This window comes from Eschscholzia californica, unplaced genomic scaffold (genome assembly GCF_041429995.1).
Source record: "Eschscholzia californica isolate CP2 unplaced genomic scaffold, dmEscCali1.0.p SCAF_1, whole genome shotgun sequence".
Lineage (NCBI taxonomy): Eukaryota > Viridiplantae > Streptophyta > Magnoliopsida > Ranunculales > Papaveraceae > Eschscholzia > Eschscholzia californica.
In genome coordinates, this window is record NW_028238198.1 from 53637813 (window position 1) to 53646821 (window position 9009).

The 9009-nt window shown below is 42.4% G+C and overlaps 1 non-coding gene across 1 annotated transcript; it reads right to left on the reverse strand.

The window, feature by feature from the left end:
• Positions 1 to 745: 745 nt before the first annotated feature.
• Positions 746 to 827, reverse strand: TRNAL-GAG (transfer RNA leucine (anticodon GAG)). The gene has a single exon. It is a non-coding gene; the product is annotated as a tRNA-Leu (tRNA).
• Positions 828 to 9009: the final 8182 nt, after the last annotated feature.

The window sequence follows — 9009 nt, forward strand, 5'->3', positions numbered from 1 at the left end:
TAATATTCACTTTAAACTTCATGATTCGACAGAAATAAGTTCCAAATCGACAACTCTCCATCAAAGGTTAGATCCAGTAAAAGAGAATCGATTTTTGCATCAGTGTTGAACGAAGATGAAGATGAAGATGATCTTTAGAAGATTGTGTTTGGGGTTAGATTTAGAACAGGATCAAGGAATTCAAGAGATATTTTGAAGTCTGATTCCAAAGATTTAGTATTTTCCTCCTCGGATGGCATATACAACATCCCTCGGAGATGACGGTGGCTTTTCCGGTTATGACGGCAGTTTTCTGGCAGTGGTGGCAGTTTTCTGGCGACAATAGCGATTTTCCGGCGAATGTGACGGGAATGTTTGATTAGTATTTTTTTTTTGTATTATCAGTTGTTTTGTTGACCTTTAGGGTCTTTTCATTTGTGATCTATAGGATCCTTCATCTTTTTTCTATCTTTCTTCGTCAGAGTCTAGTCCAATTTCTTTCTTATTCACGAGGTACTTTGCATTTAAAGGTATGCAACTCTCATGAAGTTGGAAGAGAGAAATAACAATTTCATCCATGTAAACAATGTGATTTTATCACTTATGAATGGAAATCGATTCCCGTGGCTTCAAAAAAAAGAACAGTAGAGCTTCAGACACACCCATTTACTGAAGGCGCGTATTTAGCCCATAAAATAGCTTCTTTCAGGTGCCCTTAGAATTCCTCTAACTTTTTTGGGCTGATGATAAAAAAGAAGGATAATAATGTTAGAGAGTGGGATTTAAACCCACGCCCTTTCGGACCAGAACCTCAATCTGGCGCCTAGGACCAACTCGGCCATCTCAACACATTTAATAAGTTGCTCACCAAATGATATTTGGACATATAATTTGGGGTTTCACTTGGGTGCGAATATATACTTAAATGATTTTCTTTTTGAAAATACAGTAATTAACAAATATTTATATTCATTAACTATATTTATACATCAACAATTACAAACGCAATTGACCTCTACGAGAGTTCATATTTCTAAATGTTCGCATAATCGATTAATTGTCAATTTTACTAAAAACATCTTTTTCAATAAAGACTACTAACCTATCATTCAGCCACGGATTACTCGTCTTGTTTCTTAAGCGTGTTTTAACTAGCTTCATAGCTGAAAAAGCTCTCTCAATGGAGGTCGTTGCAACCGGCAAAGTTAGTGCTAAAGTGATGAGCAAATAAATTAAATGATATGTCTTATCTCTCTTAGTTTGCACCAATGTTCTAGCAAGAGCTCCAATCCCATCTAATTTTGAGAAATCATCATTCTGCCTCATATCTTAAATGTAGTTATTAAGTTGGGAACTTAAAAGCATAGTGTCAAGACTACTGAAATCAGACGGATAAAATTCAATTACTTTTGTCGAAAAGAGCAAAACCTCTAGATGGACTCAAGCATTCCATACCACGGAGTAACTCGATATTCTTATCAGTGAAACGAGAATTTAAGCAAGTTTGGGTTTCGAGAAGGAAACATGTCCTCAAAAGTCTATCACCTCGGCAGGATATCTATGAAGTATCATTGAACTTAGGAACTTCAATTTATCCAAGATACGAGGTAAACCTACAGGAAAACCCTAATTACGAATAGGGGAAAACTTCCCTAAACGGTGGATCACAACCGTCTCATCTACAACGTCTATCACAGCCGGTATAATTCAGCCTATAAAAGGGCCCCCCATCGTCTTTCACAAGAACGCGATGACTTACAATCATAATCATTGAGTAATCACAACTCGCCCCTAAAAGGTTCAATCAATATTCAATCCTTTACTGCGAAGACCAATCTGAGTGTCTTGTGCGTCAGAGCGGTTTTCGAACCCTTTTTAGGTTTTCCTCCCAGGTTTCTAAGGAGCAAGGAACGTGGAGCAAGAAGAAGGAATCTCAATCGACCTGACGGAATATCCTTTCATAGCGGACGTTGTCATGCATCAAGCCCCTCTTTCTTAAATGATTAAAGGAATGTCATTTTTTGACATCAACAATTGGTGCTAGAAGGAGGCAGACTCTAGCAATACTATCAATTCAGTAACCCAAATCTTTACTCATTCTACAAACTAACAACTTTTATCTTTTCAAAGCAATCATGTCTTCGGAGGACCGCACTCCCCACGGATCTCAAGCTAGGCTTCCCTCTTCGGAATAACTCTTAGTTAAAATTGAGCAGCTCAGGGCTGATCATGTGCAAAAAGAGGAACAAATGCGCCAGCTTCGAGAAAACCTCTGAAAAGTCGAAGAAAAAGCGAGTTCAGCTCAGAAGGAGTAAATGGTGAAAGAGAAACTGGAAAGCATAAAAAGCCGAGCTCGCAAACTTTTCTCCACGCCCGTCGACGTCTTCTCATCTCGGTCGGATGCCAGCTCTGCTAGTGCCCTCGACCAGCTGTACTTAGAAAAGGAGCTAGACGATGCGGATATGATGGACCCGAATCGAACTTACATCCCCTAACCTATGGGCACTGCGCCAGGATGCATGAGCGACCCAGCCATTAGAGATATCCTCGTACACCAAGTAGCAGAGCTGACTAAGATGTTGGAAAACAAAGAGGCTTCAGCAAAAACAGTGGTAAACCTCTCGCCTTTTAGCACAAAGATATTGGAAGCAGAGAAACCCAAAAACTTCAAGGTTCCCAACCTCGAGCACTATCATGGTGTAGAAGACTCGGTAGTATTTATTAACAACTACGTCTCGCTAATGAGCCTCGACACGCTTGACCAGAACGTATGGTGCGTGATCTTCATTATGGTTCTGAAAAGATCAGCTCAGGTGTGGTACAAAGTCCTGGAGGCAGGCTCGATAAAATCCTTCAAAGAGTTAGCAGAGGCTTTCTGCGACGCCTTCCGAGGCAGCAACTCCATCAAAAGAAAAACTAAAGACCTGTTCAACATAGTCCAAAGAAGAAAAGAGTCTCTAACGAACTATTGGCAGAGGGTTCGAAATCTTATGGTACAAGTCCCTGACCTTAATCAAAAGGTCGCATTCGTCGCTCTGAATAGATGCCTCATACAGGACGACATCGTGTTGAATATTTCAGCGAACGAGCCCAACACCCTCGGAGAGCTTGTGGAGAGGGTGCAAAAATTCATACGGAAATAAGAGAATTATAGAAGAATGAAAGAAGTGCCTAACATCCCGTACGGGGCCGACCCTCTTAAGAGAAAAGAACGGGACGAGGTCAGGTCGTCAGGGAACGAGAACGGAGCAGACGAGAAAAGACCCGGCTTTGCTACCTTCACTCCGCTGACAAAAGGAAGGGAAGAGATCCTGCAAATCCTTATCAGAAAGGATAAAGTACAGTTGCCTATACCTAACGACGATATAGAGGAATTTTCTCCCAGAGACATGACAGCCTGGTGCGAATTCCACAACGGATACGGGCACAAAATCGATGACTGTTGACACCTCAAAAACTTGATAGAGGAACTCGTAAGAAAAGGAGAGCTCGATAAATAATCAAAAGGAGCAGCAACCTTACGAATACAAAAACAAAAGACCCGCCAGCAAAGGGGGAGTCGAGTCAGGACTCGATACCAACACCCATTCCACCTCCGTCAAAAAATTGCCAAAGAACCCGAGGAACCAAAGGGGGTAATAGGAAACATTAACACCAGAGCTGGAGGACCAGCCCTCAATGGAAATACCAAAGGCGAGCAACGGAGATACGCTAACGAGGCAAAAGCGTCACCGACTCTGTTTACAAAGTCTAACGTGGAAGCACCGCCTACAGTATTCACAGATGACGACTTGCTAGGGGTGACCACTCCACATATCGATCCATTGGTGATAACAACCGTGATAACCAACTGGAACGTCGGGCGAATCCTAGTCGATACAGGCAACCCAACCAAAGTCATCAGCAGGACATGCTTCAAGAAGCTCGGGGTAAGTTCTCAGCACCTTAAAACTTACAAATCTTACTTGACAGGATTCAGTGACAATCAAGTTGAAATCGATGGGATCATATCATTACCCATGTCGATCGGAGATGGGGTAGCAAACAAAGTCATGATGCGCAACTTCACTATAGTTGAGAAATTGCTTACAACGTTATTTTGGGAAGAAACTTCCTGAGAGAATCTGGGGCTATCGTCTCCATGAATCACCTGATGATCAAATTCCCAATCCCGGGAATAAACCTGGTGGGGACGGTTCGGAGAAACCAAGAGATTGCTCGAGAATTCTACTTAATCTCGACAAGAAACTATAAGAAAGACAAATTTACCCCCATCTATGTTGGAGAGAATTGAGTCTTCTACGACGACCCTGCTGATGTAAAAAAATGGCCTTCCTTTATATCAGCATGAAACAAGGACTTGATGCATGACAGTGTCAGTTATAATAGAATATTCTGTGATGTTGAGTTAGATTCCTTTTTCCTGCTCCTTGCTCTAGCTCCTGCTCCTAGCTCCCGTTCCTGCCCTTAGCTCTTGTTCTGGATTCCTGGAGGGAAACCTTCAAAGGGTTCGAAAACCACTCCGACGCTCAAGACAGACAGGTTTCTCTTTGCAGTAAAAGATTGAATATTGATTGAACCTTTTGGGGGCGAGTTATGAGAACTCCGTGTGTATTTCTTCGATGTCTTGTGGAAGACGATGGGCCCTTTTATATGCTGAAGTAGGCCGACTGTGATTAGACGGTCTAGATGAGGTGGTTTTAATCCAGCGTTTAGGGAAGTTTTCCACTGTTCGTGGTTACGGTTTCCCTTGAAGTTATCTCGTATCTAGGATAAATAGAAGTTCCTAAGTTTAAAGATCCTTCGTAGATATCCTGCCGAGGTGATTGATCTTCTAGGAGATGTTTCCTCCTTTTAGACTCTTAAAGTCCAAGCTTGCTTAAACACTTACGATCTTTAACGAACTAGGATCTTATAGGGTGATTCTGGGATTGAGTCGATAAGCTGTTGACGCGCTTATGCCTCCCCAGCTTAGGGTGTGAGACATCAGCCTAGCTTACATGGACCCCCCTCATTCCTTTAGGGATTGCAGAGCTGGTCTATTCATGCCTGGAGCGAAACAGGGCTGATACCTCTTAGCTGGTCTCAGCCAACCTCTCCATTAGGGGTGTAGGTGGCGGAGCGTTGAGGGTTTAACTATTCTATTACCTTAAGTCGGGTTGACCCGTTGGACTTCAAGTTTGTTCTTGACTCTTTGACGTTAGTCAACACCTGGACAATTTATGCATCATCATGAGTCCACAACAGACATGCAAGTGTAAGATGAAAATTTTTCAGGTACGATAAGCAACCTTTATAGTTACTTTCATTTTGATTACCTTTTACAAATAAGGTCACTAGTCCATGATGTAGCGCTAAAGCTACAATATCCATCAATAAATAATGTTTTTTCAAAACAGCTATCATCCAAGGAGAAGTCCTAGTCAAAACTAGTCATGCTCAAGTCAACAAAACTGCCCTAGTAGCACAAGCCACGACTAGGAGTTAAGGAGAAGTCATAGTCTAAACTAGTCGTGCATGCGCTCAAGCCGACGAAATACCTCTGATAACGAAAGCTACAACCAGGGGTCAAGGAGAAGTCCTAGTCTAAACTAGTCGTGCTTAAGCTGACGAAACTGGCCTACTAGCCCAAGCCACGACCAAGCGTCAAGGAGAAGTCCTAATCTGAACTATTCGTGTTCAAGTTGAAGAAACAACCTTAATAGCGAAAGCTACGACCAGGGGTCAAGGAAAAGTCCTAGTCTAAACTAGTCGTGCTCAAGCCGACGAAACTGCCCTGGTACCCTAAGCCACGGCCAGGGGTCAAGGAGAAGTCCTAGTCTAAACTAATCTAGCTCAAGCCGACGAAACTACCCTGATAGCGAAAGATAGTGCTCAGAAGAGTGTTGGTAAACAGTCGGACCAGGAAGATAATGAGGATAGGTGGAGTTTGAGATAGGCACTCAGGAAGAGGTCAGACCTCAGATAGATGAGCAAACTGAGGAAGATGAATAGGAGGAAGTTCCTTACAGCGTTGCAAGGAACTGGGGAAGGAGAGACATTCAGACACCGGAAAGGTATGGAATGACAGATATGGTTGCATTCTCACTTAGTGAGGGAGAAAGCATTGATGGAGGTGAGTCATGCACCTATGAAGAAGCTATGAGGAGTGATGAATCGAGGCAATAGTCTTTTGCCATGGCTGAAGAGATTGAATCTCTTAATAAGAACTGGACTAGGGAATTAGCCGAGAAGCCTAAGGGTCAGAAGATTGTTGGTAGCAAATGGGTTTTCAAGAAGAAGGAAGGAATCCCAAGGGTGGAGGATGTACGGTATAAAGCACGGTTAGTAGCTGATGCATCCGAAAAGGTTGCACAGCCAAGCGGAGGTATCAATTAGTAACCGGTAAAACCGGAGTCGATCCAAGGATAGGAGGGTAGCTCGAATATCGAAGGTCTTATCCCTCGGTCTAGATATTAAAGGCTTACTTAGACAAAAGCGGAAATAAACGAAGGTAATGTGAGGTTTATAATCGAATAAGCAATAAGAAAATAAAGTAAGTAAAACAAACTAAAATATCAATGTAAGAGGGCGAGAGAGATTTGAGAGAAGAGTTCGGAGGAACACGAGTCGGGGAACAACAAGTAAGAGAGGTGTCGAAGTCCAAGAATCCGATGTGGTGGACCTATAACTATGTACGGTCCAATCGAATGGATTGATGTAAATCTAGTCTCGATTCCTAAGGTGGACGTTCATAAGCACTACGTATGTCCGGAGATAATACTTAGTCAAACAAACTTCCTAAACGATTAAAACAGAATCATCGAAAATATCGTCTAGTCGCCTAACTATGTGAAGTGCATGACAAGACACATGAAATTTGAATCTAGACTACGATCGATATCGATCACTTTGCCTAATCGATTAACTATGCGAAGTACTTGATAAGACACATGAAAAACGATTGAAACAAGTAAGCAAAATAAGAAAACATCAATTTATCATCAAAATATTAAATCATATTAAACATAATCACGAATTCATCACATTTCATCTCATATAATCGACACACTAAAGTTAGCTAAACATGGTGATTGACTAAGAAATGGAAAGAAAATGATGAGAGAATCCCCCTTTTTCGACGTGGTTCGAGGCTAAGATGGTCGTAAAATATGAGTCATTAAGGTGCAGCCGATCTCCCCTTAGCAAAATTATGGGTTCCCTATATCGACCATCATCATCTTCTCCGTTTAGAACTCAACCTCCATTAAAGCTAAACCCTAGCTTTCTCTCTCTAGCAATCTTTAGCTCAAAATCAAATCAAACCACATGGGAAGCAAGACAAGATGATGGGGAATAAAAGCCCTAAGGTTTCCGGCCAAAAAAGTGGCCGGAACACCATGAAAAGTCCGACAAAAGAAAGACATGAAATCCGGCCAAATCATGGAATCCGGCCAAAAAAACTTAGATCCGAGCCAAAGGAGTGCTTCCCGAGTCAGTGCACGCGTCCTTGGCCGCATCCCGAGCTGCAGTCGCATGTTCTCGAGCTTGGAAGCTGCTGCTCCGTGCTGTTGCTGCTGTGTGTGCCGAGAGCTGCTCCTTTGTTGCTGTTTCCGGTCGTGAGAGCTTCCCATCCCGTGCTTGCTGGTCCCGGCTGAGAAGATGAAGATTCGGACCGCAGCTGCTGTTCCTATGCTTTGCGCGTCCCAGCCGAAGCTCCCTGGCTGCTACCCGAGCTGCTGTGTATGCCGGCCTAGCTTGGCCGGTCTTGAGTGCTGGCCGGCCAAGCTAAGGCCGGCTCCTCCTTCCTCTTGCTCCCTCTTCAAACTCTTGAAACCTTAGTTTCTCTAGAACCCTTGGTGAAGAACCCTAGCCTCCTCCTCTCTCCCTTGCTTCTTAGTGAAGAAGATGATGAATAGTTCATTCCCTTGATTCCTTTTTCTCACTTGTGTATACACAACCCTAGACTTAGTCAAACTTGACTAAGTCTTGGACCATTTTGACTTGGACCAAAAATGTGCCCATAGAATCTCTATTATTCTCTTCCTCTTTGGGCTGTTGGGTTGGGCTTCTTTCTAAAGCAAGGGAGTGTCTTCATCTTGTCCCTACATTTAGAATCAAGGGGGGTGCCTTCATAGAATCCTTGTTTCAAGACCGAACCTCGGCTTCTTTCATTCACAACTTCTCCGTCCCAACTCTGAATCAACTTCCGTTTTCATCGTCGGACTCGTCATTGACTTCACTTGTTGTTTGACTTCTGATTTTGACCAAAATGACCAAAATACCCCTGATGCTCTTTTCTTCCCTTTTGCCGCATAAGATGAACATGTGATAATTCGCTCTCTTTATTCCGAATTACACGCCAAACCCCAAATAAACTACCTAGCAATAAAAACACATAAATAATTAGAAATAAAACTCGAAAAGAACTAACTCATCAAAGTTAAGTGACCTAAATGTGGCATTTTCACGCCACATCAACATCCCCAAACTTAGAATTTGCTAGTCCTCGAGCAAACAAACAAAACAAGACAATAAAGTAAACCTAGCTCACTTTCGGAGGACTCCCGGTTGCATTTAGCGTATGCAACAAGCCTTTAAACCCTTAGGTTACCCCTAAAGGACGAGTTTTGTCTCGTGAGGGTTTCCAGTGAATACACCCACAAAGTTCTAGATTTCCAAGAGACATAAGGGTTCAATTATCGATGCAAATAAGGTGATGATCAACAAGTGAGAGACTTAAGTATGTCAAACATATGAACCAAACCAATAAACACAAAAGCATGCTAAGAGTCTCCTCACTAATAGTTTCATACTCAAGTGCAAATGTCTCATCATCATGAGTATCATCCAAGGCTAAAGTTACAAAACCTTGTTTCTTATCATAGCACATTTCGCCTCGACTTTAGCCTCACGGTCATACGCTCTTAAACATGAAATACTCAAAATCGAATTGTAATGGTTCACTCTCATGTGTGAGCATGGAATAAAGTAAACTCAACACATACAAGATTAAATGAGGATATCAAGTTCTAAAACGAAATGATCTCT